Consider the following 19,020-nt stretch of genomic DNA (forward strand, 5'->3'; position numbering starts at 1 on the left):
TATCGGGGGTTGAGTGAATTTTTGCAAGTTAGTGTTAACCCTGCGATGTCCTAGCGGGGTCATTCATTAATTATAAGAAAGGGGTTGTCGGCCATAACATGGCTTGGCATTCAGAGGACGTCGGTGGCGATGTTAATATTCAGCACTAATCTTATTCTTTTACGATTTGGCCGATGGGAAAAAAGTGGTCGGAAAGGGTGGATGTGGGCGACCTAGTGACACAGTTTTTATGCAAAGTGACACACAATTAGAAGAAGTGTTTAGATATGATTTCTTTTTTTATAAAATGGAACATTAATGACAAACATTTCGGGTCACATTTTAGCAACATTTATATCAAAAGCATTAATATTATTGATAATCAGTATACGTGAATTAATAAGTACAGATCAACTGGTCACACTAAACCTATACATTTTTATAGTGTCCTGTTGTCTAGTAATACAATTCTCATTAATAAACTCAGCTTCTCGGTTACATTAACGAGTAATTTTTAACAACACTTAGACGTGCTCGCTGCGCTCGCATCCTTAATATTTCTTCTGAAATAATGAATCGTTGATATGGCTACTTAATTTGTTTTATTATGATAATTCTATAGACGCTAAAATATTCTGAAAAAACCAACTTGAGGAGTACAAGTACCGTAAGCACATGTAAATTAGTAGACGCCTGTTTTTTTTGAGATTGTTCATTTGCCAAAATTAGTTTCATCTTGACAGGTCCTAGCCCCACCCACCCACCCTTTATTTGAAAGGATATGTCATTTCCCAAATCAGTCTATCTTAGCAAGTGCTAGTACTTGCTAAGATAAGACTAGCCCCGCCGACCCCCCTCTTCTCATTCTAACGACTAACTTTATTTATGTTCAGTATAAGATCATTCATTCCATTCTGATAAAATCAACCACTGAAAGGGAAACAGGGTGGGTGGGCGGTGCTAATTATGTTCTGCTGTCTAGTGAGAGTGGAAACTGAAAAATAATTGAAATGTTGGAAATTTTGAATTTTTTGACGTTCCAGCAGAATATTTGAAAAATTTTGGTATTGAAACATAAAAACGCTATATTTTTCAAATCAGCACGTTGGGATGGATATCTCGATATCCCAGAACTTTTAGGCCATTTTTTTCAAAATCTCAATTCTTCAGTACAATCTTTGGAGAATCGTCAACTGAATAATGGCAAATTTCAGGATTATTAAAAAAAAAAATTTTTAGATCGAAGCCTTGTTCTGGAACAATAAAACTCTTATATTTTACGAATTAGCACGTTGAGATTTACAGTTCAAAATTGTTTGTGAATCTTCATTCAGATCTGATACAATCAATCACTGAAAAGGAGACAGGGTGGGTGGGCGGGGTTAAGAATGTTCTTTGATCGAGTGGGAGGGAAAACTAATAATAGAAGCCGAAAATGACTTCGGGATTCGAAATCGATAACAAAATGTCTTCAACTAATTTTCGGAAATAGTTGAAAAATGGTCGAAAATGTCAAAAGTGCCAAAAACAATCTTATCTTATCAAATACTAGCCCCGCCCACCCGCCCTCTGTTTTCTTAGAAGGTATTTTATCTGCTAAAATCTGTGTTATCTTAGCAAATACTAGTCCCGCCCACCCGCCCTCAATTTTCTTGGAACTTATGTTATTTGCCAAAATCAGTCTTATCTTGGCAAGTACTAGCTCCGTCCAGCCGCTGATTTGCTAACATAAGACTGATTTTGGCAAATGACATACCTTCCAAGAAAACATAGGGTGGGTGGGCGGGACTAGTATTTGATAAGATAAGACGTATTTTGGCAAATCAAATACTTTCCAAGAAAACAGAGGGAGGGTGGGTGGGGCTAGGTCTTGCTAAGATAATACTAGCCCCGCCGACCCCCCTCTTCTCACTCTAACGACTAACTTTATTTATGTTCAGTATAAGATCATTCATTCCATTCTGATAAAATCAACCACTGAGAGGGAAACAGGGTGGGTGGGCGGTGCTAATTATGTTCTGCTGTCTAGTGAGAGTGGAAACTGAAAAATAATTGAAATGTTGGAAATTTTGAATTTTTTTTTTTGTTTTGACGTACCAGCAGAATATTTGAAAAATTTTGGTATTGAAACATAAAAACGCTATATTTTTCAAATCAGCACGTTGGGATGGATATCTCGATATCCCAGAACTTTTAGGCCATTTTTTCAAAATCTCAATTCTTCAGTACAATCTTTGGAGAATCGTCAACTGAATAATGGCAAATTTCAGGATTATTAAAAAAAAAATTTTTAGACCGAAGCCTTGATCTGGAACAATAAAACTCTTATATTTTACGAATTAGCACGTTGAGATTTACGTCTCAAAATTGTTTGTGAATCTTCATTCAGATCTGATACAATCAATCACTGAAAAGGAGACAGGGTGGGTGGGCGGGGTTAAGAATGTTCTTTGGTCGAGTGGGAGGGAAAACTAATAATAGAAGCCGAAAATGACTTCGGGATTCGAAATCGATAACAAAATGTCTTCAACAAATTTTCGGAAATAGTTGAAAAATGGTCTAAAATGTCAAAACTGCCAAAAACAATCTTATCTTATCAAATACTAGCCCCGCCCACCCGCCCTCTGTTTTCTTAGAAGGTATTTCATCTGCCAAAATCTGTGTTATCTTAGCAAATACTAGTCCCGCCCACCCGCCCTCAATTTTCTTGGAACTTATGTTATTTGCCAAAATCAGTCTTATCTTGGCAAGTACTAGCTCCGTCCAGCCGCTGATTTGCTAACATAAGACTGATTTTGGCAAATGACATACCTTCCAAGAAAACATTGGGTGGGTGGGCGGGACTAGCATTTGATAAGATAAGACGTATTTTGGCAAATCAAATACTTTCCAAGAAAACAGAGGGAGGGTGGGTGGGGCTAGTACTTGCTAAGATAATACTAAATACTAGCCCCGCCGACCTACCTCTTCTCATTCTAACGACTAACTTTATTTATGTTCAGTATAAGATCATTCATTCCATTCTGATAAAATCAATCACTCAGAGGGAAACAGGGTGGGTGGGCGGTGCTAATTATGTTGTTCTGTCTAGTGAGAGTGGAAACTAAAAAATAATTGAAATGTTGTATGTTAAATCTTGATGATGATTACGTTTCTAAGAAAATCCGCATGCGAAACTAATTTAAATATCTAAATCATCCTGTTAATAACTTACTGTTTCCTGGTTTTACTATTTATATTAATTGGAGATTATATTAGTATAATAAATGTGTCTACTGCATCATGTTCTAAAATTATCCTAAACACTAAATAACAGAATTGAATATTATAATGGTTCGTCAACGTCTTAACTCTTCGAAGGTTAAACAAAAAATAATGTAATAAAAAAAGTAAAACGAAAAATAAAAAAACTAGTCACAAATTTTTTATTGGTCAAATTAAAAACGAGTCACCCCATTTTCTCGAAAATGTGAAGAATACGCACGTCCTTGTTGTACTAGTAGTATTAATTTATTATTTGCCTTACAGGCTTAATAAGATACCCAGTAGGGGTATCTACAAATTAACTTAATCTACCTATACAAATAAATAAATAAAATTAAAAATTGAGTTTTATATAATTATAATTGTTCTATTCTTTCTGCTTGCTCAACTCTTGCCTTAGTTCCCTTATTTTCCATACTTCTTTCTTCCAGTCCAGTCCTCTTCCATCGTCGTTTAGCACTTCTTCCCTACTTTCTTCCGATTCTCTCAATCCTTCACATCCTTCGAGCATATCCTCTATTGTTTCTCCCTCTCTCCAACATATCTTACACCTTCAGTCAGTTTCATCCATCCAAAATTATTCTCTTTCTCTTCATTTCCACACCTAAATCTCGGCATCATTATTTTCTCCTTTATACTCTTTCTCTATGTGTACTTTGGTATTTCATCCTTTACTATTTTTCTATAGTCTGCCTTATATCTAGACTCCGATATTCTCGTTCTGCGTTCTTGCTTATCTATATCCTTATCTCTTACACTCAGTTCTTCTTTCATACTCCTTCCCATCTCTCTCATTCTCTCTAGTTCTTGGCATGCATAACCCTTTCCTTCATAATACTTGTCTCTTTCGTTCCAGACATATTTTCCCCCTTCCTTTCTTATTTCTTTCCAACATTCTTGCAATATTTTACAATCACCTCTCTCACTAAACTTCTTTTCAAATCCAACCGCCCTTTTACCCGCTTCCACTCTCATTTTCTCAATTTTTGTTTCTTCTCTCACTGTATACCCCGGCGTATACTTTTCTAATCCCAATGTCCATTTTAAGTATTTTTCTTGCACTCTCTTTATTTCTTAATATTCCCTCCAGCCCCAAATCTCAGTTCCGTACATAAATACACTTTTGAGCAAACTATCAAACATCATCATTCTGTTCTTATAATCATGTCCAAATTTTCTCTCTCCTATTCCAAATACTATTCCTATCACTTTTTTCGCTTTTCGGATCATTTCTTGAATATGCGCTCTATCTGAGTTATTGCTCTTTAATGTATATCCTAAGTACTGGAATTCTTTCACCTGTTCAATCTTCTTCCCTCTCCATGTCCACTATTCCTTCTCCTTTCTTACTTTCTTCCTAAACACCACCATTTTTGTTTTCTTTTCGCTTGTTTTTCGTACTCGAACAGCAGCATCCAAATTTTTGTCACACTTTCCCAATAATAGTATATCTGTTTTTTCAGAATTCGAAAACATTTTGAAGCAAAGGAAAATTGAAAATATTTGGCTGACAGAAATAATTCGTCATGATTTTGGTTATGGCCATTGCTATCTATGCGTTCATTATTGATTATTTGGAAAGCTACTAATAAATAGTGCTATTTCATGAACATTTTAAAACTAACTACAATGAAAAAAATTATTATACATCGTGATCTCGTGATACGTCCATGCAGACTTTCCGTAGTCAGAAAATTGCCATCCTTCGTGGCTGCAATGCCCCTCAACCCCTTCTTACAGTTATTATCCGCAAACATTTGCATTTTAAAGAAACCACTTACCAACTCTATGAATACTAACAGAAAAAACGCACGTTCCTCGCAATTTAATAAGTACCACTTTGCGATTCTAAACTCTTGTCCCGTGAATAAGTCATTCGGCAGTGTTCTTATGAACAAGTTGTTAATGCCTGTTGCGGCCCGAAGGGTTGAGCGAACAGAAGGGGGTCTTTGGCCGCATCGCACATCCCGAATGTATTTATGCAGTATGTCGGAGCACGTCTTGCGCGGCCTCCGCTGCCGCCGCCGCCGCCGCAAACCGCCGTCTTAGCGAGTTAAGACGGCGGCCAAAGGAGCTGCGGTCGGAATTGTGATCAGGTAACGTCTTCCACTAAGTAAAACTCTCCCTTTGAACAAGTTGCTTGCCACGCGGTCTTAACCAAGTTTGTGTATTTCGACGGCCCCTGATTTCTTATACGTGGACACCGTCAACGCATGCCGAGAATATGAGACGGCTTGCGGTTAAGCTGATAATATCCAGGGGATGGCGTGAGGTGAATCGCAACGATACCAAAGACGAGAGGGAATAGTTTTTAGCGGCAGGCGAAACGAAGGGAAATCTCTGCACTCGGACGGCCAGTCGGAGGAAAGAATTAAGGTTGGCAATTGAATCCAACGTAATCATATATATTTAAGGAGATTAAGATGGGCAAGTGTTGCAACATGTGGAATGTGGGACATCAAAAGAATTTGTAACAGAAAAGACCTACAGTCTGAACGAGATTCTGAAGAACTTGAGAGTAGCAACTAGCAACACAACGGTGGTTCTGTTACTATCACATTCTAAAAAGGTCAAGTTTATTTTTGCGTTACATAAATATATCGGGCGATTAACTAAAATTTGTAATCATCCTTGGAAGGGATTTAACATGTCGGTGATTAAAACACGTTGATTAATGTCAAAAAATGACAAATGTGAAATCAAAAATTGCGGACATGCTTTAATAAGATTTTTAATAAAATAAGTATGAAGTTACATGGAAAGTTGGTGCAAAATTAACAAATTTTGTTAACTAACTAAAATTAAATTATAGTAAATGCTGAAAATTTCACCCATTTTGTTGTGGAACCATAAATGAGTTTTTCGTTTAACTCCCTCGATCACATACCTCAACATCTCTGCATTATTGTTTATGTCGTTAATTCCTTTTGTTTTTCAAGTGTGAATTACAGTACTTCTCGTCGATACAATCTCGAAACAACAAAAGAGTCGTTTTCAAAACTCTAGGTGATTGCCTACGAAAATTTTGTTTTCGTACTAGGAAGCGAACACTGTGAAAACGATTTATTCTGTTGAACAAGACACTTTAATTGTTGTCTTGTTATCGCAATGGGACATTCGGAAACGGAGAGTACGTGTATTCTGTAACCGCTTGTATACAAGAATATATGGATAAATACCCTGATTTACAAACTCAAGAAACGTCATTAGAGGCTCGCATTAGAAATGCAATAAACAAATTTGTTCGAACTGACACTGTCAACAAAGAGAAATCTCCTGGAAGACCTTCTGTATTTGAGGAAGTTGTTGACGATTTGAGACAACGACTCGAGCAGAATCCGCAAATATTTCAGCAGGCAGGAGCTCCTGTTACAACATGAAATTGAACAATGGATCCAAAGCATTGACGACAGACACACGTAATATTACAGAACAATATTTTTGAAAATAGAAAAAGACAGAGAAGATGGTAGAATATAACGTTGTGCTCAATTTGTTACTAAACTTGTTCATTATAAAATTGATTGTCGATTTCTTTTAGCTAGAATTACATTTAATGTTCCCAGAATTTCATCTAGTGTACCTAAATAATGTAATGATGAGAGTAGAGCAAACACTGACAAGTGACAGCAATTTTTGATCCAAAACACGTCCAAAACAAATGCCAACAGGTCAGTGGCGTTACTAGGAAAATTTTAAATAGGGGCTACTATTGAACTAGTGGTATTAAGCTTATTTATATAATATAATAAACAAAATATCGAAGATAATTATTTTTTATCTCGAAATTTGTCAGTTAAATAGTTTTAATATAATGTCAAGAAATTTTGGACAACGAAACTGTTACTCTTTATTTCTTTTCAAATTTTTTTATTTGCATTTTCAACCAAATCCCTCATTGCATGCCTTTTGCTGGACGATTTTATGCTTTGTTTTTTTCTTATTTCTTCTTTAGCTTTTCTGATCTAGAGCTATCATTCTTGCAGTAAATTTTGTTTTGCTGTTGCAGCATGTTGGAAAGTGTATTGAGCGATAAGTCGAATTTTTCCTAATTTCTTGGTTCACGACTTCCAAAACATTACCAGTGCAAAAATTATTATTCTTTAAATAATCTCTCAAATTACAATATATTTGCTCTACTAAAATTTCTATTTGCAACTAGTTCTCTGAAGCGTAATAATAATATTAATAAGCTTTATTGCCCAACAGTTTAAACTATTTACAGGATAATATTAATTATAAAAATAAATAATTGGCTTAAATAAAAAATCAACTTTCTTACATACCTAGTGAAATTACTAATTTATAAAGACTCAAACTCTATAAAAAAAAAACAGAAAAATTAATAATAAAATAAAATAAAGCAGTGATACACAGAAAACAATACTTCAGCTAAAATTAAAAATACTAATTACGCCTATCTGATTTTAACTTATAACAAAAAATATCACTAAACTCTTTATTTGCATTGCTACAGATACGATAAAGCGGTGCTCTTCTCAGACAATTAATTTTAGGTGTTTTTAACTAAAAAGTAGTGCTATAACGTGAACCAGCTCGGGGTACAATAAAATTAAGTTGTTTTAATAAAACAGGGCAATCAATTTTATTGTGTATTAGTTTCCAAGCAAACTGAGCACTGAGTTTGTCTCTGCGCTTTTGGAGGCTAACAAATTCATGTTTCTCAAGCAATGAGTTATAGTCTATTATTTTTTTCTTTCAAAGAAAGTTCTTTTTTCTTCAAATTCCAATTTCTAGGTAAAGCTAAATATTTTCCTTTAGGAACATCGTTTTCTTTTTTGTTATTATTTTCAATATAACTCAAAAACCAACTAAAGGCGTTGTTTTGTCAGTTTCGTAACTTGAGTTATTTGAAATGTCCAAATATTGAGAAACTGATAAAAGTTTTAAGTCATATGTAAATTGAATGGCCGTAGGGACCGGATGTCTTAACCGAATTTGGAAACATACATAAAAGTACATACATTTTATAAGATGTGACTGATTTTCTCACATTTTCGAAATTGAGCTAGAGATTTTCTTGTAGATTTCTACATCCAGAATTAATTTTTGGCCTTGTTTTTTGGAAATTCTTACCGTTTTTCCAGTATCGCCAATTGAACTATTGCATTTTTTAAATTTTTTTTAGAATGCACAAAATAAGAGATAAATCTGATAGCAAATAGTATAACAAAAGAGTTGCGAGTAGCGCCTTTTTTTCTCTTTTCACATCCTAGATTCTATTGGTTTTCATTCTCTTTCTACAGACGGACATAATTAGCCCCGCCCACCCACCCTATCTCCATTTCAGTGATTGATGTTTGCCCTGAATGAAATGATTGATCTTATACTAAACATAAATAAAATTAGTCTAGAATGGGAAGAGTAGGGATGGGCGGGACTAGTACTTACTAAGATCAAACTGATTTTGGCAAATAACATACCCTCCAAGAAAATATAGGGCGGGTGGGCGGGACGCCATTTTTCTCTCTTTTCATATCCTAGGTATATTCTTTTAGTTTTCATTCTCTTTCCACAGAAGGACATAATTAGCCCCGCCCACCCACCCTATCTACATTTAAGTGATTGATGTCTGCTCTGAATGAAATGAATGATTTTATACTAAACAGAAATAAAATTAGTCCTTAGAACGAGAAAGGTGGGGGTGGGCGGGACTAGTACATGCTAAGATAAAACTGATTTTGGCAAATGACATACCTTCCAAGAAAATAGAGGGTGGGTGGGAGGGGCTAGTATTTGCTAAGATAAGACTGCTTTTAGCAAATCTCGTGTCTTCCAAGAAAATAGAAGGCGGGTGGGCGGGGATAGCATTTTATAAGATGCGACTGATTTTCTTTCATTTTCGAAATCGAGCTAGAGATTTTCTTAGATACCAGACATTAGAAGCATATTCCAATTTAGATAGAACAAAAGCAGACGAGATTTCAGTAGGACTGATGCATTACTAAAAGCCTTGGAGTTACAACAAATAAATCTCAGCATTTTTGAAGAAGAGGAACAAACAGTCTCAAGATGCTGAATAAAGGAAAATTGCGAGTCAAATAAAACGCCAAGGTCTCTAACAGTATCTTTTTGCGTGAGAATTGCATTTCCCATTAAATAAGTGGAGTGATATGAACTAACTTTATGGGTGTAACTTACAAAACAACATTTATTAATATTTAGTTTGAGTTTGTGACGATTATATAACTCATAAAATACACTATATATATATATTATAGCTGAAAATAATTTAATGTCATCAGCATAGGCTAATACTTCACAACCCGAAAGATGTAATAAATCATTAATGAAAATAATGAAGAGAAGAGGGGCAAGATTTGACCCTTGTGGTACCCCGGATGTAGCCATATAAGTGTTAGATCTAAAACCATTGTAAAAAACATAGCTTTCTCTATTTGACAGGTAAGAAATCATAAGTTGCAGAAATTTTGGAGGAAAACCCAAGCCGCTTAATCTCTCAATTAGTATCTGATTGTTAATTATATCGAAGGCACTGGAGAAATCAGTATATATAACATCAACCTGTCCACGTTGATCAATTTCTTCACTAATAAACTGGGTTTTGACCACCAAGTTGGTAATTGTGGATCTTCCGGGCAAAAAACCATGCTGACTGGCTAGAGGTATCCTTTAACATTGTTATACAGGGTGCCGCATCCAAGTCTGGATATAGGGAATTAACATGCGAATTGGTTTTTATTTTATAATATCTCCCCAGATCACTTTAAAGCTATTATTGAGTGATGGCTTTGTGGAGGTCGAAGAGGGCTATCGGCCAGTATTTTTTTCAAATCGTTGCATCGCGCTCATTCACTGTAAAAAGGTTTTAAAAATCGTATTTTGAAATTCGCGCCCGATCCGAATTGTCGCGAAGTGTTCCGTCGTACTGTCGAAGTTCGGCGATCGCGTATTTTCATTACCCATGCAAAATTCAAATGTCAAAGTGAAATTAGAAATTATTCTCATCAGAAATCAACGAACAAGTCAAACTGAATTATTTTATCCAGTGTGATGATTATTGTAGGACAAATTAAACGGAATAAATGCACAAATTGTTCCATTCATTCGTCATAGTGCGCGACCCCGTCAAACGAGCCATCTCGAACTACAATCAGACCGTATCCAAAGAGCCCAAGATGAAGACTTCAAGACTTCGAGCAGCTGGTCTTCCTCAAAACCCCATCAAAGCCCATCGGCAGCATTGCGACATTTTCTGGGAGCCCTCAAGCTAGGAATGTACTCGGGCTGCTTCACTCAGTAATCACTGAATGACTCAAATTGAATTATTTTATCCAATATGACGATTATTGTAGGTCAATTTAAACGGAATAAATGCACAAACTGCACAAAATATTTTATTAGGTAAGCTATGTTCTACTGCGATTAGATGAAAAAGCGGGGGCCTGCATCTTCTTCAACAGTTAATTTAATTAGTAGGTAATTTGGATAAATTTCACCCTTTTTTTTTGGAATCACTAAAGATTGGAAGTCAATTGATTTTACATTCGTTAAGCAGGGATGGATTTTTTGCCTCCAGGAAGCATCTTCATTACAGGAAATTTTTGAGAGGGAAATGTAGAACATTGACTCATCAACATTTTAAAGCATTTTTCTCTATTACGAATGTGTTTTGGGATTCAGAAACTTTTGTATTACTGTTTTATTTGTTTATTGTGTTAACAACAACAAAAATAAAAATAATATTTCGCAAAATAAAGTTACATTTATTTTCAAAGGTGATAAAAATTACATAAATCAGGTGGGCACGACGTTTTCTAGGGGTCTTAAACAGATGAGATAGAAGAATTTCAAAAAGCATCATGACAAAAAATTGAAGCCTGGGGACTACTTCTCACATATAGAGTTTTACGAAGGAACGCTTGAGAGAATCTAGGCTGATGGAGAGTTTTTGAGGAAAATTTGTTTTACTGACGTTCATTTGGTCTTAAGGGAAGTTATAATCGTCAGAACGATCAAATTTGAGCATTACACAACCCTCACGTGGTCCATGACCTTCGTTATCAATGGCGTGCAATTGTCAGTTTATGACTGGGGCTTCTAGGACATCATGTCATTGCACCTTTTTTCATCAAATCCGGATTGAATGCTCAGAATTAGGATAATATGCTAGCTCAGCAAATACTTCCTGGGACTCGAAGGGTGCGGCATCTGCAGCAGGTCTTTTACATCCAGGACCAAATCTCCAGCCATACAGTTCGCATAAATGTTGTTTATTTGAACCAGTATTTTTCCGCAATGTTGGAATGGAAAGTGTGCACCGCCCCATTGCCCTGTGCAATCGCCGGATATAAACCCCTGAGAATTTTTTCTTTGGAGATTTCTTCACGACCATCTGCATTCAGACAAGCTATACAAACAGAGAAGCGCTGAAACAAGCAATCCAGCAATATTGTCTTCAGATTTCAACTAAAATGCTGATCAACACGCGTAGGAGTTTTGAAGATTGGCTTACTTACTGTACAGCTGCTGAGAGCAGTCTTTTTGAGCAATTCTTGAAAATAGTGCAATATTTCTCCAGATTCGTACAATATTTCATTACTTCATTCATCAACAATTGTTAAGTTTTGTTATTTGTAGTTATCTAAATGGTTCATTAAAAGGTCCTCTTCAAAAGCGCCAGCTATTTTGATGGCAAATCTTATCATCACACAATAAGAAAAGCGGGCCCTCGCTTTTTCATCTAATCGCAGTAGAACATAGCATTTTAATGAGATTTTAGTAATAAAGACTCGATCAGCACCAGCAACATAACCTAATAAAATATTTTGTGCAGTTTGTGCATTTATTTCGTTTAAATTGACCTACAATAATCGTCATATTGGATAAAATAATTCAATTTGAGTCGTTCAGTGATTACTGAGTGAGGCAGCCCGAGTACATTCCTAGCTTGAGGGCTCCCAGAAAATGTCGCAATGCTGCCGATGGGCTTTGATGGGGTTTTGAGGAAGACCAGCTGCTCGAAGTCTTGAAGTCTTCATCTTGGGCTTTTTGGATACGGTCTGATTGTAGTTCGAGATGGCTCGTTTGACGGGGTCGCGCACTATGACGAATGAATGGATCAATTTGTGCATTTATTCCGTTTAATTTGTCCTACAATAATCATCACACTGGATAAAATAATTCAGTTTGACTTGTTCGTTGATTTCTGATGAGAATAATTTCTAATTTCACTTTGACATTTGAATTTTGCATGGGTAATGAACATACGCGATCGCCGAACTTCGACAGTACGACGGAACACTTCGCGACAATTCGGATCGGGCGCGAATTTCAAAATACGATCTTTAAAACCTTTTTACAGTGAATGAGCGCGATGCAACCATTTGAAAAAAATACTGGCCGATAGCCCTCTTCGACCTCCACAAAGGCATCACTCAATATTAGCTTTAAAGTGATCTGGGGAGATATTATAAAATAAAAACCAATTCGCATGTTAATTCCCTATATCCAGACTTGGATGCGGCACCCTGTATGTATTTTCGTAGATTGCAAGCTCAAAAGCTTTAGCAAAATTTGACAAAATAGAAATTGGCCTGTAATTGCATACTTGATTTGGATCGCCTTTTTCAAACACTGGAGTTACTCGTGCTCGTTTCCAGGTATCCGGAAATGTTGTTGTATCGATAGCTAAATTGATTATAATTGACAGTGGCTTAGCAAGTATATACCTAGCGTCTTTTACAACGAAACTGGGAAAAAGATCATCTTCAGCAGTAGGTTTGTTGCTTAATTCTGGCATTAATGAGACAAGCAAATCTTCCGTAACGTGTCTCATGTTGAAGCTAATTTTGTCAGATGCGACATCGGTGTTAGTAACATTAGTTTTGTCGACGAAAATATTAGCAAAATAATCAGCAAAAATGTCAACAATCTGTTGTGGATTTTCAAAATTTTTGTCCTTCATAGGAAATTTTGCCAGGAATTCTAGATGTACCTTTCTTTGATTGAATATATTTCCAGAAATCTCTAGGAGAAACATACAGTTCATTCTCAATCTTTTTCAAGTAAGATGCATAAGCAGCGTTAATCATTTGTTTGCATAATACACGAAGTCTCTTAAATTCCTCAAAATAAAATTGGTTGCAGTATTTCTTCCACTTTTTTCTATATGACTCCTTCAATTTTAGATTAGAAATAATGCTGCGAGAAAGCCAAGGAGGAAAATTTGACATTTTTGGAGAATATTTAGGCACAGACAAGTCCAGAATTTTGTAAAGAATGTTATAAAATATGTCTAATGCAGTATTCACATCTTTAACTAGTCCAATTTCAGATCAATCAGCATTGAATACATCATAATATAACTGATCATAATTAGCTTTTTTAAAGTTATATCTCCTACTCTTTCCTGTCGGAAACTGTCGATGTTTTGATGGGTATTTACGTTCAAACGATATAGAAAGCGCAGGGTGATGACCATCCTCAGGCACAAAAGGAAGATTATTTCTCTCAAACTCAATGTCGAGTTCTATTTTAGATAAGACGAGATCTAACAACCTATTGTTGACATTAAATATTATTAAATTGTTGTGTGATCGACAAAAATTCTGAAAATTTTGTAAAATATTTGATATCACTTCTGAAGTAGGTTAAATTGAAATTACCAATGAAAATAACAGCCTTACTCAGGAAAAAGGATTCAAGAACTTCCAAAAGAACTATAAAATCACTGGTAGACAAATTAGGCGGGATATATATTGCAACAATGTAGAAGGTAAAATTATCCAGCCAGCCAGATGGCACACGAACTAAATTATTGCGATAAGTTAGAGCCAGATTCTTTTCACCTCGAGATTTCCTATCATTGAATTGACCAATAACAGAACTATTCCATTTTCTCTGCAATAATGTGAGATCCTTATTTTTTATTAGATTAAGCTCAGATTGAAGTTTTTCCACGTTGTCTTCAACCACTTGAATTCTATCGGAAATTTGCTGAAATTTTTCACTAATAACCTGAGCCAGTTCTGATTTTAACTCCGTTTTTAGCTTATTGAATTGTTTTTTAATTATCTGCTCTATAGCCGAAAGAGAGATCGGACTATCTGAAGTGGAGCAAGTATTACAAGTCCAAGAGGTTTCAGTGTTCGAAGCGCCAGAGACTGTATCAAGACGTTTAATATGAGCGTATTTTTTGGCACAAACTTCACATTTTACTGAGGATGTTGACGGGGTTAACGCAGATGCACATAATGAGCAGCAATACACAACCATTATCACAAATTGATAGAACTCCAAAAACAAATCAGTATATAAATAAATCAGTAGCTAAGGAAAAACAAAAAAACGGGGACACTTTTCTTCACACCTATAGGACCTGTTATGGTGGCTGACAAACTCAACAAACACGGGTAAGTTAACTTGACGGTGAAAGTGAACAAGGAGCACAAAAAAAACAGAAAAAACTCACTAATTAAACTTTCCTAGCATTGATGCTAACAAAAAGAAAAAACGCACTCAAAATGCACACTATTCACAATAACTAAAATATGTACAGTTCATTGCAATTAAACAAAAACTCAAAAATTTTCACCGAAGCAAAACTAGGAAAAACTTTAAAACATTCAGAAGGAGCTAAAACGTGCAGCCAATCAATGAGGTAATGTAAAGCACCAGTTTTATTTTCTTTTAATGCCACAAATTTTGCACAATTTTCATTACAATTCTTCTTCGAGACCAAAGCAACTATACATTTTTTGCAAAAACTTTGATTTTTTTATCAAGCTTTTAACAATGTAACCTGTGCAAGTGTGCAAAGCATTTATTTCTCTCAAAGAAAGTTCTTTTTTCTTCAAATTCCAATTTCTAGGTAAAGCTAAATCTTTTCCTTTAGGAACATCGTTTTCTTTTTTGTTATTATTTTTAATATAACTCAAAAACCAACTAAAGATGTTGTTCTGTCGGTTTCGTAACTTGACTTATTTGAAATGTCCAAATATTGAGAAACTGATATAAGTTTTAAGTCATATTTAAATTGAATGGCCGTAGGGACCGGATGTCTCAACCGAATTTGGGGACTAGTACATCCTAAGACAAAACTGATCGCCAATTGAAATATTGCAATTTCTACATTTTTTTTAGAGTCCACAAAATAAGAGATAAATCTGACAGCAAATAGTATAACAAAAAAGTTGTGAGTACCGCCTTTTTTTTTTCACATCCTAGATTCTATTGGTTTTCATTCTCTTTCTACAGAAGGACATAATTAGCCCCCCCCACCCACCCTATCTCCATTTCAGTGATTGATGTCTGCCCTGAATGAAATGACTGATCTTATACTAAACATAAATAAAATTAGTCCTTAGAATGGGAAGAGTAGGGGTGGGCGGGACTAGTATTTACTAAGATAAAAATGATTTTGGCAAATAACATACCCGCCAAGAAAATTGAAGGCGGGTGGGCGGAGCGCTTTTTTTCTCTCTCTTTTCATATCCTATATTCTATTAGTTTTCATTCTCTTTCTACAGAAGGACATAATTAGCCCCGCCCACCCACCCTATCTACATTTAAGTGATTGATGTCTGCTCTGAATGAAATGAATGATCTTATACTAAACAGAAATAAAATTAGTCCTTAGAACGAGAAAGGTGGGGGTGCGCGGGACTAGTACATGCTAAGATAAAACTGATTTTGGCAAATGACATACCTTCCAAGAAAATAGAGGGTGGGTGGGAGGGGTTAGTATTTGCTAAGATAAAACTGCTTTTAGCAAATCACGTATCTTCCAAGAAAATAGAGGGCGGGTGGGCGGGGTTAGCATTTTATAAGATGTGACTGATTTTCTCACATTTTCGAAATTGAGCTAGAGATTTTCTTGTAGATTTCTACATCCAGAATTAATTTTTTGAGTTGTTTTTTTGAAAATTCTTACCATTTTTCCAGTATCGCCAATTGAAATATTGCAATTTTTACATTTTTTTTAGAGTGCACAAAATAAGAGATAAATCTGGTAGCAAATAGTATAACAAAAAAGTTGCGACTAGCGCCTTTTTTTTTCTCTTTTCACATCCTAGATTCTATTGGTTTTCATTCTCTTTCTACAGAAGGACATAATTAGCCCCGCCCACCCACCCTATCTCCATGTCAGTGATTGATGTCTGCCCTGAATGAAATGAATGTCCTTATACTAAACATAAATAAAATTAGTCCTTAGAATGAAAAGAGTGAGGGTGGACGGGACTAGTAGGTACTTGCTAAGATAAAACTGATTTTGGCAAATGATATACCCTCCAAGAAAATATAGGGCGGGTGGGCGGGGCGCCTTTTTTTTTCTCTTTTCACATCCTAAATTTTATTAGTTTTCATTCTCTTTCCACAGAAGGACACCGAATTTGGGAAAATACATTTTCTAAACAATCTTGAGAAAATCTCGATGTTAAAAAATATGAGTTTTTTTTTTTCGTTCAAAAACAAGTTTTGGAGGTCTAAAATTGATGTTGTAGTCAGTATAACACCTGTTTGAATAGGCTTCCAAACTGCTTTTCCAAATTTGTCAGGAGCGACTTTTAAGTTTAAAAATAACTTAATGAACTCTGGAAGGAATTCTATAGTTTCCCTATAGACAGCCATATTAAACCTGCTCAAGACCAAAATAGTTGATCCAGCGAGTAGTACCTCCCACAAGAATTACCAACGTTTTTGTCGGTACTCCCTCATGTTTTGGTAAAGTAATTCCCCCAATATACGTCCCACTATATACACAATAAAATCAATCCCAGCTTTTATATCCATTTCGTCCAAGGCCACCATACAATCCCTCCAAAATCCTGATTAAACGATTCACATTTAATTTTCAAAAACTTTATAATTTCATCCAAAACGCCAGATTTAAACTCTAAATTTTTTAAATGAAAATTCAATGTTCGAATAGCTGGAAATGAGTTTCATTTTTCTTAATAAGTTATATCCACTGGTCCGACATCCAAATTTAAGCTTCGAAGATTTAGTGATTGTTTGCTCGGAACATTTTTTCAATTTTTTCCCTTTTAGAGCCTCAATTTGATCCTTTCTTAATGTATTTGCCAATTTTTTCTTTAAATTTGCATTACACACTTTTTGCAAGTATAATTTTTGGCTTAATTTTTTGTTACTAATAAGTATTTTTTGAAGACATTTTTGATTTGTAAATTGTTGTTTACAATTTGTATAGATGTTGTCTTTTTTGGGTAATTGTTTTGTCCTGTAATTAGAGTTCGCTCTGTTGGTTGGACAAATAAAGGGTATTATTACTACTACTCAATTATTTACTCTTAATACTAACTTCAACTTCTATAATATACCGAATACGGTTCATTGAAGTGGAATATGAACGCAGAAAACAATATCCATCTAGAACTGAAACTTTGGGAGCTAGCAGGTAGAGCATTTCAGTAACTAACAGGTAAAACTCCAATAACACTTTTTTTTTTTTATGAAACTAGAATATAAAAACATGAAATGCGTATAAAACGTTACAAGAACGACAAAAATCTTTCTCTTTTATCCATTGTCCTTTAGGCTAAATCATTAAGACAAATGTTGTTCTCGTAGTGACAAAGGTCATTAAAATTCATTCTTAAAAATTCTTATTAAAGATAATTATAATTTCCGACACGGTGTATTTTTTGTCGTCGCCCCATTCAGCATTCAAATGACATGGAAATAATTCTATAATATATTGCTGGTAGCAAATTCATTTAAGACCCAGTCATGAATAAGATTGCGTTAATAATCACTCCATAAAGACGCAGTCAGACATTACGACAAATGGGGCAAAAACAATGCCATCCGCTTACCGAACGATCAAAACATCTTATTATGCCCCTTCCAACGGCCTCCGACGCAGACAGACAATGCCTCAAAAAATTCTTTTCTTCGTTTATTTACTTTCCACACCGTCCACCATAAATATTTATTACCGCCCACCTACGCTGGTCTATGCGAAACTTCCTCTATAAATCATCTCTTGCGTAATTTGCCGAATATAATTTATTTGTGCCTTCGCCAATTTTCGCCCTTTTTTATAAAAACTAAGGAACCGATTCCGACACCAGACGTAATTTGAAGGATTTGGATGGAACGTTTAAAAATAATTGGACGAAACAACTGAACAAGTCAGACTGATTCAGTGAATGCAGCTAGACGACTTCCATTACTTCCAATAATTAAACGTTTTAACCCGAGGTATTGTGTATTTATCAGCTCCAAACAGACAGTCTCTCTTTTATGACACCTCGACATCTTTGGAAATTAAAACGACTTGACAGAAAAGATTCGACGACATTTGTTTTGCCAGACGGTTTATTTGAAATAATGCTGGAAGAAAAAGTAAAACTAAGGATTGCTTCATTACAAAACTTATTATATCGATAGTTTGAAATCTGCTATAAACGAAGTCTTAATACATTTTGCTATTCGTATCTAAGCAAAATATATCCCAGAGAATAATTTACTATAAATACACATTATGAAAAGAACGAAAACTAATTGTTGTAGCGCTAGAAAGTTTCTAGATTTCTTAAAATTGGAAATCAGTGAGATTATATTACACAGCTAAGTTAAGTAGCAAGAGAACCGTTCTAAAAAATTTTAGCAAAAAGAAAAAAAAATGTTTGAAGCAACATACAAAAATATTATCCGAAAACTTGTGATACCTACCACCATTTGGCTGCACAAAACCCATACTGGACTGTTACAACAAGGATTCTTATCGGTGATGTTTATTTTCCCGGTCTTTCAAATGTATGTTATTAA

The 19,020-nt window shown here is 35.2% G+C and overlaps 1 protein-coding gene across 1 annotated transcript in view; it reads left to right on the forward strand.

The window, feature by feature from the left end:
* LOC135125763 (small ribosomal subunit protein eS21) overlaps nt 1-19,020 on the forward strand; it is a 567,386-nt gene that overhangs the window by 427,154 nt on the left and 121,212 nt on the right. The window lies entirely within an intron of this gene.

The sequence above is a fragment of the Zophobas morio genome, unplaced genomic scaffold (genome assembly GCF_036711695.1).
Source record: "Zophobas morio isolate AGI-343-1 ecotype UQ-CSIRO unplaced genomic scaffold, CSIRO_AGI_Zmor_V1 ptg000009l, whole genome shotgun sequence".
NCBI classification, from domain to species: domain Eukaryota; kingdom Metazoa; phylum Arthropoda; class Insecta; order Coleoptera; family Tenebrionidae; genus Zophobas; species Zophobas morio.